The sequence below is a fragment of the Coenobita brevimanus genome, chromosome 100, assembly GCF_032717465.1.
Source record: "Coenobita brevimanus isolate Jiangsu-jjx chromosome 100, ASM3271746v2, whole genome shotgun sequence".
In the NCBI taxonomy this organism is placed as follows: Eukaryota; Metazoa; Arthropoda; class Malacostraca; order Decapoda; family Coenobitidae; genus Coenobita; species Coenobita brevimanus.
In genome coordinates, this window is record NC_137053.1 from 22,054,079 (window position 1) to 22,073,823 (window position 19,745).

Below are 19,745 nucleotides of genomic sequence, written 5' to 3' on the forward strand. Positions count from 1 at the left end.
AGCACCTTTCCTACTTCATTTATTACAAACTTCACTTCTGCATCTATTCTTCCATCCACACCAACATGTGACCCCAGATATTTAAAACACTCTACCTCCTCAAGCAACTCGCCATTCAAAGCTATATTCATCCCCCTACCATCTACCAACCTCGTACACTTCATCACTTTACTCTTATTCTCATTTACTTTCAATTTCCTCCTTTCACACACCCTTCCAAACTCCTCTACCAACTGTCTCAATCTCTCCTCTGAATCAGCCACCAGTGCAGTATCATCTGCAAACAGCAGCTGCTTCAGATTCCACTCTCCACCATCAACATTCACCAGACTCAGACCTCCACCTAAAACTCTTGCATTCACCTCCCTTACAACACCATCCATGTAAATATTAAACAACCAAGGCGACATCACACATCCCTGTCGCAGCCCCACTCTCCCAGGAAACCAGTCACTCACAGCATTTCCCACTCTTACACACGCTCTACTATTTACATAAAAACTTTTCACCCCTTTTAGTAACCTACCATCAAGTCCATACAATCTTAAAACAGTCCACAAAGCCTCCCTATCAATTCTATCATACGCTTTCTCTAAATCCATGAATGCCCAAAACACATCCTTGCCTTTCGCTAAATACTTTTCACACACTTGTCTCACAGCAAACACCTGATCCACGCATCCCCTCCCTCTCCTAAAGCCACACTGCTCTTCACCAATCACTCCCTCTGTACCCTCTCTAACTTTCATAATTAACACTCTACCATACACCTTACCTACAACACTCAACAGACTTATACCCGTAAAGCTAGTACATTCATACTTATCACCCTTCCCTCTATACAGTGGGACCACACAAGCACTTGCCCAGTCAATTGGCACCATACCTTTCACTAAGCATACATTCAACAATCTTACTAACCATTCAACAATGGTCACTCCACCAACTTTCAGGCATTCCACAGCACACCCATCCATACCTGCAGCTTTCCCTGTTTTCACCTCCTTTACTGCCTTCTCCACTTCCTCCTTCGTGATCAAAGAATCATTCAACTCTCCCAACACATTTATTCCTTGCACCCTTCCATCTGCCACAATCTCAGCCACCCTTTCCTCCTCTACATTTAACAATCTTTCAAAATACTCTGCCCATCTCTTCCTTACTGCATCCATCTTAATTAACATCCTTCCATCCTCTGCTTTTACTCGTTCTTCCTTCCCAGACTCTCCCTTTCGCACACTTTTCACCTCCTTCCAAAACATTTTCTTATTCTGTTGAAAATTCTCTGTAAGCCGCCTACCCCACCTCTCATCTGCTGCCACTTTAGCATCACGCACAGCCCTTCTCGCCCTATTCCTCTTTTCCTTATACCTTTCATATGACATCTCATCCTTCCTCTGCAGCCACACTTCATATGCACGTCTCTTCTCAGCCACAGCCATACTTACTTCCTCGCACCACCATTCACTTCCTTTTCTTACACCACCACCCACACGTCTCACACCACACACCTCTTCTGCATGCCCCACCACAGCACTCTTAAACAACTGCCATTCCTCCTCCACACTGCCATTTTCCTGATCTTTCACTGCGTTCCACTCATCTTTCAATTTCTCCTGATACTCTATCTTTTTCTCTCTCTTATCCAACTCACTCACTTTCAAAACCTCCCTGCCACACCTAACCCTCCTAGCTCTCACCCATATATACATACATACATATATATATATATATATATATATATATATATATATATATATATATATATATATATATATATATATATATATATATATATATATATATATATATATATATATATATATATATATATATATATATATATATATATATATATATATATATGTAGGGGTGCTCACCATCCACTCACTTGATGTAGTGCTGCTCTCGGGTGTCTGCCCTCTTCTGTCTTTCCTTCATTTTTTCTTCTTTTGTCAGCCTGGGGGTGACTTTACACTTGCTCTTGTGTCTTTCTTTCCTTCATTCTTTCCTCTTTCTTCTGCCTGTGGGTGACAATTACACTAAGTGACAAGCCAAATGGTTTCCCGTACACCAGGAAACCATTTACTACGCTGGTTGGTAACCATATAACCAAATTTTGGCGCCTGGTGGTTTAGTGGGTAATAACGGTGCTCCAATCGGATTGAGCTGGTGAAGGTTTATATCCAAGGGATGGTTGGGGTTTATTGCTCACGTAATGCCACTCAGGGATGAGTGAGGCTGGTCACTCTCATCTTAAATGCCAGGACCAACTTGCCTAACCCCGGGCTCCTACGCTCCTCATGGGGCAACATAGGATTAGATAATGGATATATATATATATATATATATATATATATATATATATATATATATATATATATATATATATATATATATATATATATATATATATATAATTGAAATGCAAGTTTACTGCAGGTTATAGAATATACTGGCTCAGATCATTTTTACTGCACTGAGATATGATAATACATAAGTATAGTTAAGTCTCAACTGAATCTGACTTTGGTAAAATAATATTTGGTAAATAAACTTTCATTTTCGAAGTATCATGAAACTTTATATTCTTTTAGGCTTCGATAAAGTGGCATATGTGAAAGTGATATATGTAACATTTTGCTAATTAACGATTGGTATTTCATTTTACGAAGAGGCTTTGGCAAAAACACACAAAAGATATAATACATTCGATGAGAGAGAGAGAGAGAGAGAGAGAGAGAGAGAGAGGGTTATGGTGTGATATGTGGCCTCGTAGTTGTCGTGGTGGAGGCTAAACTATGGGAGGGGCTAATAGACGCAAGACGAGAAAGAAAGAGGGAGGGAGAGGAAGGAGGGGGCGTGACTTGAAAGGGGGAGGAAGGGGGGGTGGCAACAATGGTAACAACACAATTATGATTTCCTGTTAGGTGGGTGGAACGTTACTTTTGTCCACGATAGTACATACACGTGATGCCGCAGGTGTTCTGGGTGCTCCAGGACATGAGCATACTTACAAACACTGTCTATCTATCTATTGCCAGACCTCTCAATCCCGTTTGGGGTGGCCACAAACAAATCGCCTCCAAGTCGCCTTGTCCCCCGCCATTTCACTGCCCTGCTCCCAACTCACACACCTCTCTCTCATATACCTCTCCACCCCATCCCTCCATCTCATCCTCGGCCTCCCCCTCCCTCTTCCCCCCTCCACCTCACTCACATACACACTCTTCGTCAGTCTTTCACCCTCCATCCTCTCCACATGGCCAAACCACCTCAGTGTGTTCCTCATAACGCTTCCTATCACATCCACATCAACACCACAATGCTCCTTTATATCCTCATTCGTCAGCCTGTCTCTCCATGTGATTCCACAGGCTCCTCTTAAATAACTCATTTCCACTGCTCTCACTCTTGACTTGTGTCCTTCCAACAACGTCCAAGCTTCACTTCCATACGTTAGAGTTGGTATCACAATATTGTCATGTAGTAACTTTTTTACTTCATGCTCACTTCCCTGTTTCTTATCACTGCTTTCGAAGAACCAGCAACCTTTCTTCCCTGCTGTACCCTTTCAAGCACTTCACCCTCCAAACCTCCATCCTTACTCATCACACTACCCAAGTACTTAAATGTACTCATATTTTCCAATTCCTCACCATCCAACCTCGCTGTACATTCACTGACTTCACCTCTCTCAAAGACCATCACTTTACTCTTCCCTACATTCACCTTTAGATTCCGTTTCTTACACACTCTCCCAAACTCATCCACCAAGCCTTGCAGCTCCCCTTCGTCTTCACTCAACAACACAGTATCTGCAAACAACAGTACAGGGCGTTTCCAAACACTATCCTCTCTCACCAGGTCCACTCCAACATTCACTACCCTACCTTGTACCTCTTTTATTACCCCATCCATGTACAGATTGATCAACCATGGAGACATGACACATCCCTGTTTCAATCCAACTTTCAAAGAGAAAAATTCACTTAGTTAACCATCCACACGCACTGCAGCCTTCGCACCATCATACATACTCTTCACAACATTCAACAACTTCCCATCTACTCCATATATTCTTAACACTTTCCACAATCCTTGTCTATCCACCCTGTCATATGCTTTCTCCAAATCCATGAAAGCCGCATACAACTTCTTTCCCTTCTCTAGAAACTTTTCCACTAAAGATCTAAGAATGAATATCTGATCTACACAACCTCTTCCCTTCCTATAGCCTCCCTGTTCTTCTCCAACTAATTTCTTTGTTCTTTCTCTAACTCTGTCAATAAGTATCCTACCATACACTTTTCCTATTATACTAAGAAGACAATTGCCCCTATGATTACCACACACTTCTTTTTCCCCTTTTCCTTTGTACAAGGGAATAATTATACCTGACTTCCAATCCTCCAGGACTCTACTTTCCTCCCAGGCCAATCTGCACATCTTCCACATCCATTCTACTACTATCTCTCCCCCATGCTTCATCATTTCACCACACACTCCATCAATTCCTGAGGCTTTCCTCAATTTAACTATCTTCATTGCTTCCACAACTTCTGTCCTACTGATTTCTTTCTGTCTTCTCACCTCCCTCCTTCTCCCAGCCATTCCCCAGCCACTTATACTCGCATTACTTCCATCCTCTAGGTTAAACAATTCCTTAATGTGTTCTCTCCATCTGCTCACTTTTTCTCCCTTCTCCACTAGCAATCTACCATTTTTATCTTTCACTCCCCTGCTAACTTCACTTCCACCCTGTCTTACTCTTTTCACCTCTTTCCAGAACATTTTCTTACAGTCCCTCCACTTTACACTCAAATTCCTTCCAAATTCCTCATCCACTCTCTTCTTACTTTCTCTTACTGATCTTTTCACCTCTCTCTTTCTTTCTACATATAACTCTCTCTTCTGCCTCTCAACTTCTTCCACGCCCCTATTTCTCATCCATTCATTGTATGCTTTCTTCTTTTGTGCCACAGCCTGTTTCACCTCTTCAGTCCACCACGCTGTTCTTTGCACCCCCCTCTGTCTTCTCTTCCTTCCACAGACCACATCACATGCTGCACATATTTCTCCTGTAAATATCCTACACACACCTTCCACGTCCCCCATCTGCTCCAATTCATATTTGCCCAATCGTTCCTCCACTTCTCTCTTATACTCTGCCTTTTTCTCATCCTCTTGTAACCTTTCCACTCTCCTTGCAACTACTCCTTCCTCTCGTCTTTCCTTTCTTCTATTCCTCCATCTTACTTGAATTCTAATTCTGGCCACCACCAAGCAGTGTTCAGAAAGTCCACTCCCCCAACCTCTATAAACTCTTGCATCCATTACACATCTTCGCATCCTTTCATCCACACACACATAATCAATCATTGCCTTCCTTTCATTCAGTTCACCACCCACCCTTCTCATCACTCGCCATGTATACCTGAGGATCATTTTATGCCTGAAGAGGGTATTGGCTATCACCAACCCCCTCCCAGCACAAATGTCCACTAACGCACTCCCATTCTCATCTATCTCAGCAGGCACACCCCACTCACCAACTATTCCATCCACCTTCACATTCCCAACTTTACCATTCATATCACCAATCAAAAACACTCTCTCATTCCTTCCAAACTTTTCCATGCACACTTTTACATTTGTCCAGAACTCTTCTCTCACTCTTCTAGCACGATCTTGCATTGGCACATACACACACACAATCGCCCACATTTGTATTCCAACTTTCAACTTTACCCATACAATCCTTGACCCAACTGATCCATACTGTCTTATGCTCCTCTTCCATGTTTTACTCACAGCTATACATATTCCTTCCTTTGCCCTCTCATTCTCACCTACTCCTGCACATATACCCCATCCATACTCCCATTCTCTCACACTTTCTCCTCTCCATTTTGTTTCAGTTATTCCACATACATCCACTTTCGCACCCTCAAGCACCTGGACAATCTCTCTCTCTTTCACCTCATCATTCGCTCCCCTTACATTCCATGTTCCGATAATCATGTCCTTTGTGCGGTCCTTGGTCGTCATCGTTTGGTCAGTCCTTGTCCGAGGCTTATTGTTTGTTTTTTTAGTTAGTTTACAAACACGCTCTGCTATAATTTGAAGAGTGTCAATAAATTATGGGTCAAGTAGCCTCTGCCATCTCATTTGAGTGTGGTAGCAGCCCCAATAGTTACCTGCCTGTCCTCGAGGAGACAATGCAAGATGTCCACGTCACCTGATTCCTTAACCATCTGCCCGCAGTGCACCAGCTCCATCCCTACTTTGCTGCCCCAGCTAAGGCACCCATGAAAGAGCCTAGTGAGAACACCTTTGCTCATGAACTGGACTTGACAGTCTCTTCACTGATGAACCATAATTCATCATCACAAGAGGAGAGCTGTAAGACAGAACATGCCAACCTTGCATCTCTCATCTCCTGTAATGCTGTGCCTGGAGGAAAGTGATGTCAACGAACCCTCTTAACATTCCCTTACACCCATCCTATCAGATGAATCAAGCGAAAGCTTAAAGGAAGTGGTTATGAATAAAGAATTGGGATGGGATCACAAAAGCCACCTCTGTAAAAAGTGCCGTGTGATTCGTGGTCGCTGTCTCACGTCACTCATGCTGTGCTGCCTCCCTTGAACACTACCATATCATAAACTGGTACATATTGGGCAATTTCTCCACAACTTTGCCCATCTTTTGCACCCCATATAACAACAAGGATTGCCACATCCACCATCATCGTGCAGGAGATGTTGGAACCTCCATTGCGTGACCCAGGTACAGTATGTCTGGGCATGCTTCATCCTGCCCCTGCCCCCAGCTTCTGCTTCAACCTACCTATCCCTTAGCGCTAGATGCCATGCATGAGGGCATGCAGGCTGAAAGGAGGCCCCGCCGGGAGTACGTGGTTGTTACCTAGCCCGCCACCCATGCCAGTGTAGGAAGAACGCCTTTTTGTTTGAGGAGGGTGAGGAATTTCAGCCTGAGCCGCTCACTCTCGATGAGTCAGAGGTTAGCATACAGCCTGAACCTCCTTGCACCAATACTTCACCTATCAAAGACTCCTTGCATTTTTTTTTTCACAGACTCTGGTTCAGTTCTTTATGAAGTGAAGCGTTTTCAGGAATTTTGCTGCAACTAGGTTGAAAACCCACATGTTTGTGAACAGGCCAAGATGAAGGACTGAGAGCCGACTTCGGTTGTGAAAATGTATGTGTGGATTGCACTGACCATGTTCATATCCCATGTGAAAATCATGTGCTGAATGAGTACTGGACCTTGGATGAGCTTACCACATTTCTAATGTTTCGTAAATATACATACTGAATATACTTAGAGACAGGTATTCCAACATCCTGAGGTACCTGTGCATCACCCCCAACATTCTACCTCAACCAAACGACTGTCTATGGAAGGTTTACTTAAGCCTGGATCTCATAAAGAACTCTGTCGCCAAAATCATTAGGCAGTCCCGGAGAGTGATGGTTAATGATTCACCAGTTCTTCTCAGAGGATATTTAGCATTCATCCAGAATATGCCATCAAGGCAAAACCGCTTTGGAGAAAATTATTGTGATCTGTGACTGCCGGACTAGATTTGCGCAAGACTTTTTCATGCTGTGGGGAGTATGTACGAAGGAGCTAGGGCTACGGTGCGAGTGGATGGTGAGTTGAGTGAATTCTTTGATCTAAATGTGGGACTGAAACAGGGATGTGTGATGTCTCCATGGTTCTTTAATATATACATGGATGGGGTTGTAAAGGAGGTTCAAGGTAGGGCAGTGGATGTAGGGGTGGCTCTAATGAATAAGGGTGAGATGTGGAAGATTCCGGTGTTGCTGTTTGCTGATGATACAGTATTGTTGAGTGAAAATGAATGGGAGTTGCAAGGTTTGGTGAATGATTTTGGGACAGTGTGTAGGAAGAGGAATCTGAAAGATAATGTAAACAAGAGTAAACTTATGGTGTTTGAGAGGAATGAAGTCACAGAATGCACAATAAGGTTGGATGGTGAGGATATGGAGAATGTGAATACATTCAAGTACTTGGATAGTGTGATGAGTAAGGATGGAACTGTGGGGGATGAAGTGCTTGAATGGGTACAGCAGGGAAGGAAGGTTGTTTGTTCACTGAAAGCAGTGATGAGAAATAGGGAGGTGAGTATGGAAGTTAAGAAACCACTGCATGATAGTATTGTGATCTCTACCTTGACGTATGGAAGCGAGGCATGGACCTTGCTAGAGGGAAACAAGTCAAGAGCGAGAGCAGTGGAAATGAGTTACTTGAGAGGAGCATATGGAGTGACATAGAGGGACAGGTTGACGAATGAAGAAGTGAAGGAACGTAATGGGGTGGATGTTGATGTGGCTGAAAAAATTAGGAGAAATTCACTGAGGTGGTTTGGACATGTGAAGAGAATGGAGAATGAAAGGCTGACTAAGAGGGTGTATGTAGCTGAAGTGGAGGGAGGGAGAGGAAGAGGAAGACTGAGGATGAGGTGGAGGGATGGAGTTGAGAGGTATATGAGGGAGGGGGGATTGAGTTGGGGAGAGGGTAGTCAATTGGTGGGTGACAGAACGACTTGGAGGCGTTCTGTCTGCGGCCACCCTTTGCGGGATTAGGGAGTCAGGCTATAGATAGATAGATTTTTCGTTTACTCTGCCTTGGATATGGAAATCCCCAGTAGTGACCCTCACAGCTTCTCTGACACAGTTATGAAGGTCCACAATGACTATCTTATCAGAGACAGACACCTACTGTATAACGACCATTTTTATACATCCTGTGCTCTAATGAAGAAATTGCTTGAGCAGTAAACGTGTACCTGCAGGACCTTGAGATCGCAGTGGAAGCATTAACGCCACATTGCCTGTCAATACCAGAAAGGGTTCACTCCTGAAGAAGTGTGGTAAATTGTTGGCCATCCAGTGGCATGACGTGAGGAAGGTCAACATTCTTAGCACAAATAATACGGAGAAAGTGCGATCTATCGGGAAGTGGAACCACAGCACTAATCCTCAAGCAAGATGCTGTCAGTGATTACAGTGTGAACTTGAAATTCGTTGATAAATCTACCATGCAAATTAATTCAGCTGACCGTCTCTGTTAGTCCTGTATGTGACACAAAAAATCTTTTCTATCCATCCTTGATATCTCTGTGCTGAACTCCTTCATACTCTACAAGCATATTACCAGATGTACGATTTCCGTGCACCAGTACGAACTGGTTAGGCAAATGTTTGCTGACTTTGGAAAAGTCAAGCCTAAAGGACAAGGGTGACCCAGTGGCCAGCAGCCAGATCGGTTGGAGTGTAATAGTGATACTTCTTCTGGCAAGAAAGAGAGGTGATACCATGTTTACATCAGTTTTCAGGCACACCCAAGGGTACCCAAAGAGACAATATGCCAGTGCAATGTGTTGATGTGCTACTTCGAGTACACATCACCGAGATTTGCTAGACACTGTTGTGTGGGAGCGTATGAGGATTTCTTTTTTTCTTTGTTTTCGTTCTCAGTGCAAAAAATGTACGACATTGACGTATGTAAACAGTTTACGACAGATGTGTTAAAACCTATTGTGGGCAAGTGATGTGTAAATGGTTTACAAAAGTTTTGTGCGAAGATAGTGTGCAACCGTGACGTACTAATATAATGTGTGCGACAGTGATGTGTATATATTTTACCACTGACCTGTGTTTACAATGACTGTAAATATTTATTTCTAGAAAAATAGCAGTTATATATACGTGCATCTCAGAAAACAAGTACTTTCATCAGTAATAAAGTTATCATGCATAGAAAAAAAAGAGCCTCTTCATACTTTATTTTCACAGAGTAAAGAATAAGAATAGCTTATTTACAGAAATCTTTGCACAGTAAGCAATACGTATAGTTAGTTATGACAGTGAAAGAAGGTAAAAACAAAAGTGAATTTTTTAAAATCTGTGATTATCATTCAGGGATTATTAATTCTTAGGATATAAGAATAAGTGTCTTAGAAAAAAAAAAAAAAAAGTCTCTCACCATTCAGGGTTTTATCAATCGTAATAAATAAGACTGGATGAGTTTTAGACAAATAATAACAAGGGGTTTTCATTCAAGGAATATTTATTTATATTAATGCTGTATTCCTGGCCGAGGAGAGTAACTAACAGGATTCCAGCACGTCAGTTAATTAGCTTGAGCGGAAAACAGTAACGCTAATAATAAACACAGGCTATATACAAATATACATTTATACAAATGAGTCTTAATAAATGCTCGCAGGAGAATTCAGTCTATGAGCCTTGGACTGCTTCTGCCTGGCTGTCCCCACTTCAGCCCAGACTGTTCCTCGGGTTCTGTTCACACAGATACTCTTAAAGCTTCGAATGTGAAGAACTGAGCTGCTGCTGTTAAACTAGTGAGGGGTGGAGAAGCTTCGATACTTATTTAGTGGGACGCTTCATAGCAATATTTTTCTTATACCCCCTTCACTCTGTAGGGCACAATGCCACTCAAAACTGGCTAAGAAATGTTTCAGACTGATGAACATTACAGTTACAAGGGCGATGAAGCATGCTTCTTGGCTGCAGCAGTGTCAGGGGAGGCAGCACAGTTTAGGGAGGCAGCGTAGCTGAGTGAGTGAGCTGCTTGCGACAGACTACTATGGCTGCAGCCACTGCAGGCACCCAAACTCAGTCTCTCTGGCTGTTTAAATTTTGCTTCCATACACCACCTCCGGGATCCTCAATGAGGCGGTGGCTGAATCGGTAGAGCGGCTGCCTGTAGTCCTAATGGACCCAGGATCAAATCCCGGCTGGGGCAGGGAACAGTTTAAGGATTTGAATTTCCTAAAAAAACAGACTTTCCTGATCTACCGGATGACCCGCCGACATGTCGTAAAAATACCCCCGTTAATACCAATGCACCAGTCCTATATGAGACAACCCTAGCATGTATTCAATATGGACGGAGGGTGTTAGCGCCGAAGTGGTGACATGTAGAGGTGTGCGGTACATAGGAGGACTACTGGGCCTTGAAAGCAGGCTGTGAAGCCTATGCCCAGAGTCGGACAAAAAAAAAAAAAAATTAGTAGCGTGGGACACTTGGGTTGGAAAGAATAATGTATAAGTATTTTGGTAAGTTTTTGAATGTTCTAGTGGAATCCAGGAGGTAGTATGCTTGCTGAAGTATGTGTGAACGTGAACATTTTGGGTGACAACGCCCGTACAGACATATGACAGGTTGCATAAACCATCTGCAGGACTTGAGTTTTACTTTGTGTGGTGGAAAGGTTAACAAGAAGTTAACGACTAAACATGAAGCTACAGTAAAATGCAATGAGGCTTTTAAGACTGGCAAGGCTAGCAACGTTGTATGATGTAGTGACATGGCTTGTGGAACTGAAGACGGATGAGGCGGAAATGAGAATGCTGGTGAATAAGAGTGGAATTATTAGAAACGACAACATTACATAATTCTGTAAGAGGGACAACAGAAATTAATGACCTGCGGAAAAAAAAAAATACCGGGTAGAAGGATAAAGTAATCTGGACGAATGATAAACTGCGAAAAATGTATCGGGTGATGAGTTACAGTATACAAAGGAAGCTACGATAAAGGTGTAGACCATGAGGAAATTGTGTGGAAATGTCAAGAAGGCTAGGCACATACCAGGCAAAATGATGGAAAACAAAACTAAATAGAGGCAGCACACTGTACAAGCAACAACAACCCTGCATTAATTAGGTAAGACTCAGATATAAAACATATCCCAACACTGTCTTTCCACATTTTTTCCATTCCTACCAGCATTATTTCCTGCGACTCTTGCATCTCATGTTAACTTCTTCATTTTTATTACATTTTAGCTACTAAGAGACAATGTCCTCCTCTTAGGGAGACACCTTTAGTACTTACCTGGTTAAGGAAGCTTGTACGAGGTCGGATCAGAAAGTATCTCAATATATATATATATATATATATATATATATATATATATATATATATATATATATATATATATATATGAAAGGGTTATAACTTTTTTACTGCTTTATGTTCCTGTACAAATCGATGAACTTTTGCTTAAAACAAAGAAAAAAGACCCTTATTCCTCTCAGTTAAAAAAAAAAGAAAAAAGTCACCCTGAAATACAAAATTCGATTTTTGCAAGGGTATATTTACATGTATAATAATAAAAAAGAAAAGCTTATACAAATGCATTAATACCATACTTAAAATCACTGTTTATTACCTAGAATACTGTAAATCTAAGTTGCAGTTTGGCTTTGTTTTTGCAGGTAGCATAAAGTTCCTGCCTCACTTTGATTGCACGTCCTGCACACTGATTACTTCTTGGTATCTTGATTAAGGATGGCTCCTGCTTCCAGTGATTCTGCAATGAGTTTAGTGCTTTTTTGTAAGGTTTCCATATTTTTGACAAGTTCTTGAAGTCATTTTCATTGTACATATATATAGTAAACCAGTACTCTGCCCATTCGTACGAAATGAATCTGTATATCTTCTCCAAAGTCTTCCTTAGTGTAGGTATAAGAATGAATGCAAGGATAGCAAGAATTGCTCTTGAATTCCACCTCGCATTACTGATAATTGGAATTTTGTGAAAGTTAATCAAAGGAAAATGCCCCTTTTCTTCAAAGAATCTAAACTTGTAGGTGGTAGAGTTGTTTATCTTCAGTGGATAACCATTTTCCATTTTCTTTTGTGATACCAATTAGTTTATTTAGGGCATCATATTTTCCTCTATCGACACATTCATCATAAGATTTTAGCGCCTTGTCAAGCTTTGCTTGTATTGCTTGATCTGACACTGTGGAAAGTTCAGTTTATTCTCCCATGATTTTGTAGTTTCTTCGGAAATTTCGACTATTCATTATTTTCTTAATTTGATTTTTGCTCCAAGAAACTAGTAACGTCCATCAACTTTGGTTTGGCATTCTGCACTTTTCTTCTAATGAAGATTCTTCTAAAGGCACCATTCCTCCTCTATGTGACTGCTGGAACCACATCAAATTATTGGTTCATACATCCTTGTTCTGCTTATCTAAAAAACCAAAATATTTAATATATAACAGTAACACTCCATATATCTATTGTCAGACACCATAATCCCGTAAGGGGTGGCCCTTTGACTTTGAGTTATTCGTTTTACGGCGAGGGGCACTAACCCTCCACCAACCCACTTGTTGACACGTAAGGAGCACGTATGGTTTGGTTATATGGTTACCACCCAGCAATGTAAATGGTTTCTTGGCTTACAGGAAACCATTTGGCTTGTCACTCAATGTAAAGCCACCTGTACAGGAAAGAAAAGCATTGAGAAGTAACAGGAAAGATGGGAGAAATAGGAAGAGGGGAGGGCAGACACAGAAAAAGAATGATAAAGGCTAAGGAAGAAGTAGGCAGCACTACATCAAGTGACTGGATGATGGTCGCCACCACCTACCACCGTAACAGTAACACACTAAGCAATTATTTTGCTGACTGTTCACCTTCAAACTGCGAAGATAAGTGTTAGATGCTGAAAACTGCGTCCGGTTTTGTAATATTTAGATTATTCTGGAATGTTCTAAATAATGTTAAACCATACTAGAACATTATAAACTGTTCTAAAAAGTTCTAAACAGTTCTAAAATCTTCTGTACAAGTTTATAAAGTTATAAATTTCTATATAAAGATTAAGAAAGTGATAAAACTTGCGTGTGGTAACGTTAAATATATGGTAATCCAATTTCTGATTTGGGGGTGATGTTTTTTTTATAAACTGAGAGAAATAATGGTTTTTTTTCTTTGTTTTGAAACAAGTTCATCAATTTATGATACAGGCTACCTTGTATTTGAAAAAAGTTACATCCGTAATCTCTCTCTCTCTCTCTCTCTCTCTCTCTCTCTCTCTCTCTCTCTCTCTCTCTCTATATATATATATATATATATATATATATATATATATATATATATTGTAAATCAGAAGGAGCAAGGGGGTGCGACTTGAGGAAGCATGATCTTGAATCGTTACGTGCATGCTCGAATATGTTCATTGCTGCAGCCCAGTTGGCGGTGAGCAAAATGTGTTTGAGAACATCTTGCTCGTCAAATTTTCGCTTTGTGCCGCAATGGGTGAGCGAACCGAGCAAGGTTAATGCAACTATTGTTTTCAGAAACTTAGTGACTAGAAACCATCAGGAAGCTCCACCAGGCTTTTGACAAGAAAGCTATGGGTGTTAACGTAAATCAAGTACTGATACAATCACTTAAAAAGATAATGCTCATGCTGACATTTTTTCTTGGACTACCAGGATGTTGTTCATTACGAGTATGTTCCAGAAGGCGAACAATAAAAACAGAGTACTGCCAGGGAGATCTCCTTCTATGGAATGCAGTGCATCGCTATAGGCGAGATTTGTGAGTGACAGAGGACTAGTAGCTCCACCATGACAATGCTCCAGCCCATTCATCCCACCTCATCACGGATTCTTTGATCGAACACAGGATCACCAGGGTTCAGCAGGCTCCTTGCTCTCATGACCCCCTGCGACTTTCGGCTGTTTTCTAAACTAAAGATGCCGCTGAAGGATTCGAGATTAGATAAAGACAAACGAAACAAAGATATTGCTGGCGATACGAGAAACGTACTTTACACAAAGTTTCCAGCAATGGAAGCATTGCTTTGAGGAAAATTAAAGTCTGAACTTAGTGTTTTTTTTTTTTTTAATACAGCTAAACTTCAGATACTTTTCGACCAGACCTCGTGTATAACCTTTCTTGTGTGGAATGTTTTTGTAAGCTAAAAAACTGGTTTGGTGACAGCAAGTACAGAATACAAGAACCGCCCTCGGAGTGGAGGGGTTAATTTCTTGGTTTCCCCTCCTCCCTATCACCACATTCTCTCCACCACCCACTTTACTTCTCACGTCTTTCACCACACTCTCCTTATCTTGTTTCGCTATTTTAACATCACTTCCCTCCCCTAAAGTAAAAAAGAAAAGACTCAGGGGAGTCAGAGAGAGAGAGAGAGAATATACCACCCTCTAAGTGATTTAATATATTTCAAAAAATATTTCAGCCACACGTAATTCTTAATTTCCATCACAATTTGTCAAATGCTGGCTTCTTCCCTGTCCCCTAAACAACCTCCTCACCACCACAACCACCCCTTCCCAACTTCATCCCCTTACGGTCATTTTTATTCGTCTCACTATCCTCCCTTCCTCAATGCCATAGCTTCCCTATTAATGACCCTGCCCCATCACCATCCTCTGTTCACCAATAAACCCTTCTGCACCATATTTAATCATTCCTGCCACAATCCCTTCGTGTCTAACCACGTCCATCCTTTCCCTACTGTTCCTTTCTCCACGACTGTCATTCGTTCTCCGTAACCCTGTCCTCTATACTTTCAAACTCCTCTCCGTCCTTCCCCATTCGCTCTCAACCACTTTGTCTCTTTCCACAACGTAGCCCTTTCAGCCTCTTCCAAGATCTTTAATGACAGGACCAACTTGTCTAGCTCCGGGGTCCTACGCTCCTCACGGGGCAACACAGGATTAGATGATGATGATGATGATTATGATGATGAAGTATGAGTGTGTGTGTGTGTGTGTGTGTGTGTGTATATATATATATATATATATATATATATATATATATATATATATATATATATATATATATATATATAAAGAAAGAGAGAGAGAGAGAGAGAGAGAGAGAGAGAAAGGACAGGATGTGGCTTTTTTCACGGGAAGGTGTTAATCATTTACAACGGATAATCGGTTGAAAGTGAAGTTTTACATACTCATTTATTTCAAGAATAAATAAAAGTTAATATGAGTTAAAAAAAAAAAGATATTTATCAGCAAAAACAGTAGTTATTAGATATTCATAAACCTCAGCATCTGATAAAAAGAAAATGGTAATATTGTTTAGCAACGTCAAAATACATGCAAGAATTGTAACAAGGAAGAGATAATCATTATCGGGAAAGGCATAGAGTGAACCCTGTGTTTCCCATGTTCATATTTATATTCTACTCTTGGTTAAGGTCTATTACTGTGCAAAATTTCGTATGCAGTGATAAAATCTGTCATTGTCCTCCTTATTGCCCCCCATTAGGGATGGTGATATGGGATCTCATCCTCTTTAAAACGTGGTTGGGCTTACTGTCTATTATGCAAAATCGTGTGTCCCTAGGTTAAAAACCATTTACCTGGTATAAAGATTTTACTCAGCACCCCAAGAGCTATCCTTTCCTGTGGGAGTGGGCTTTGGGGGTCTCATTTTCTCTATAACTTGACACCAGTAGAGGTCTACCCTATCCCTGTGCAAAATTTCTTGCTCTTAGTTAAAAACTACTGTAATGTCCTTCACTGACCTTCCCTCCTGTCCATCCAGAGAAGTCATCGGGAGTCCCACCCTGCCTAAAACGTGACCGGTGTTAACACCCATCAATATGCATAATGATGTGTTCCTAGATTAGAAACTATGGCAATGCAAAATGGATTTGCTGGGACTACCTATGGCTGCTCCTTCCCCCTTGTGGAGCGACCCTCAGTGGTTCTACCCTTCCCAACACATGGCCGAGGAAAACAGCTCACAATATGCAAAATTTCAAGTCTTTTGGTTGAGAACTTTGGGTACGCATAATGACTTTTGTCAGAGAGCACTGGGGGTCAATACACCCCATGCGGGTCGGCCCTCGGGGGTTTCACAAACTTACCTGGCGCAATGTTGCGACAGAAGCATTACCATTATGCAAATATTCTTGTTTTTTTTGGTGAAACACTGGCTGGACTTAACAGTTTTCGTTGAGACACCCGGGGTCCACCACGCTCGTGTGGGGCGCTTTGGGGGGCCCTAACCTAGCTGAAATCTGGCTAGGTAGTTAGGCAAGAGGTCGACCAATATATAAAATTTTGTTTTCTTAACTCTCCTCTCCCATAAGCCATGGACACCATTCTTCAAAAAAATACAATAACTCAGTGAAAGAGGGAGGGAGAGATAATGAAACAAGCACTATATTTGGCCACACCCCTGTGAGTGCAAAAAAAAAAAAAATATAAAAGTAATAATTCTATAACGAATGCTTTAGCAATTGTGGTGAATTACATATTCAACCCTTCATACGTGACCAACTGCAAGTTTTGGGCAACAAGGAAGCTGAAAACATCAACACATGCTTTTCGTAACATTAGCGCGAAACGCTTTTAAAAAAAAACTGTCGTGTGGAAACTGTTTTGGCATGATATCAAGAACTTGAACGATATTATGCTTCCATTTTGCCATAAAGAAGGACTCTATGATATCAAAGACTGACCACATTTTCATAGCATTTGAGAAACTGCCTCTCACTTTCCTTATTTAGGGCTATATCGTGGCATAATATTAACCCCTAAACCGCGGGGTTGTTTTTGCTTGACTTGTGTGTCTCGCGGGCATATTTGCGCTCCAGCAGACTCTTTAAAAATATTTGCCCAAAATCATTTATTAGTCCTAGAATATTAAAATTACATATGCCTATGGCACATATCTTCAGCTTTCTCCTGGGATGTTTGTTGAGCCTTCGTCAACTACTGTAGGACTTGTGGAGACCTCTGAAGTTGGGTAACGAAGTCTCCACTTTACACTTCCCGACAACTCGTAATATGATTACCACAGCCTGATATTATAACTAGAAACACTATTCTATGATTCTCAAATAGTTTGGAATCCATACTTCAAAAAAAAAAAAAACACTGAAAGCAATGAAAATTACGAGCGTATGACCTTCCCACTTATGCTCGTTCGCTGTTGGTGTTCTGTCATTTATTATTCATAAAAACACTTACACATTATATTTCTATTACAATATAACACTTATATATATCTATAGTCTTTACCCATAAGTTTCCTCCAGTAATAGTAGTTTATTGTCACTGTAGGCATTCAATTTCTCTTTCAGTAAAATACGTAGCATTCACTTTCTCGTCTTCTATACTAACGTTGAGAGTGAATCAGTCACTTTCACTTAAACTTTCATAACTCATAGTATTCATACATGCTAGAGTGAAACTTTCACTTTCATTACTCCTAGTATATATACTCGTGTTCTTATATTACTACTCATTTACATTTCTATTTACATTCTCTATTTTATTTACATTATTTACATTTCTATTTTATTTACACTGTGTTATGCACTGTCACTTGCAGTAACTTATAAAACTATTTTCCACCGTTCACGTATATTAACATTCATTGCTTTCACTTGCTGTTTACACATTATTTACACATTATTTACATTTCCACTTGCACTGTTTTACTCACCAGGGAGTTCGTAGTCACTCCATCATTTTTATTGATAAATTAGCCAGTTCACGTTCCACAGCAGTCACTTAGCACTTTACCCCTTTCCACACGAGGTTTAGTAGGGGGTAGAGGTCACAGGACCCTTTGCATTGGGCTAAAAAGCGGCGGAATTGGACAGGCGCGAATCCGATGTGGTTTCACCTTGAAAGACGACAGTAAACTGAATACAGTGTGGTGGACTGGTGGCTTAGGGGGAGTGCAATGCTGCCAATGTCAGTGTGGTGACAGCTGCTAATATATACGCTATGAAATGATTGGCAGGAAATCTAGACAATACATAATAAATTAGGTATTTCCAGGTGAATGTAAATATCACATAGGATTCTCCCTTCCTTTCTTATATATATTTTTATTACGAGATTAGATTATACGGCATATTTCAAGGGGAAATGAACAGCAAAAATTAGCGAACGAGAGCACTTGAGGTGTTGTCAGGTGATAATTAGCCAATTCCAGGTGTATGGCACTATCACTTACCTTTTTTTTTTTTTGTATATATTATTTGGTATAAGAATAGGGCATAGGGCTTATTTCAATGGACGAAATCAGTGGAAAATTCCAGGGAAGATTTACTTAGCGTAGCACAGCCAGGCAGGCGAGAGGAGAGGGTAATGGGGGGGAGGTAGGGAGGGGAATCAAGAAAAGGGAGAAATGGCTAAATTGTCAACAATGGATGGGAGTACAGATGAGATTAGGAGTGCTGACTATTGTTGGACATTGGCAGTACTGATAGGTGATACAAGCCATCACTTGAAAGCCCAGGCGAATTCAAAATAACACAGAATCACGAAAGTGACACCCTGCAGTATGATCCCTTGCTCCCAAGCGTCAGGAAAGTGACGCCCCATAGTTAAGGGGTTAATAAGTACTTGATATTATGTCGAAGCTGTTATCACAAGATATTTATCTATTATAAAGCGATAAATACTAACTCAGGAAGAATTATCTCTGCCATTATCTTCAACTTCCTTGTAGCATAAAATTTGCAAGGGACCAATTTGTTAGTGAAACTGGCATACTTTACATTACCTAGCAAGCACATAAAACAAGCCACAGACAGTCACCAGTTAACATGTTTATATGAGCCAGATGGACACAATGTTGCACTAATTCTGCTCATGTTGCACTAATTCTGCTCCGATGCCAAACATGAGTGCGAAAGAAAAAAAAATCCGGGAAACATAAGCGCTGACATTATTTTCAATATGTTGTTCCTCTACCGCCACCAGGTGTGTGTGTGAGGGGTACTTAATGTAATTTATTTTTTAATGATAGTAGAATGAAGTAGAATTATAATATAATACTAAACTTGAGCATTCATGTTTGTTCATTCCAAATGTGGCTTTCAGTATCGATATTATCGGAAGGGCATGCCGCCGTTT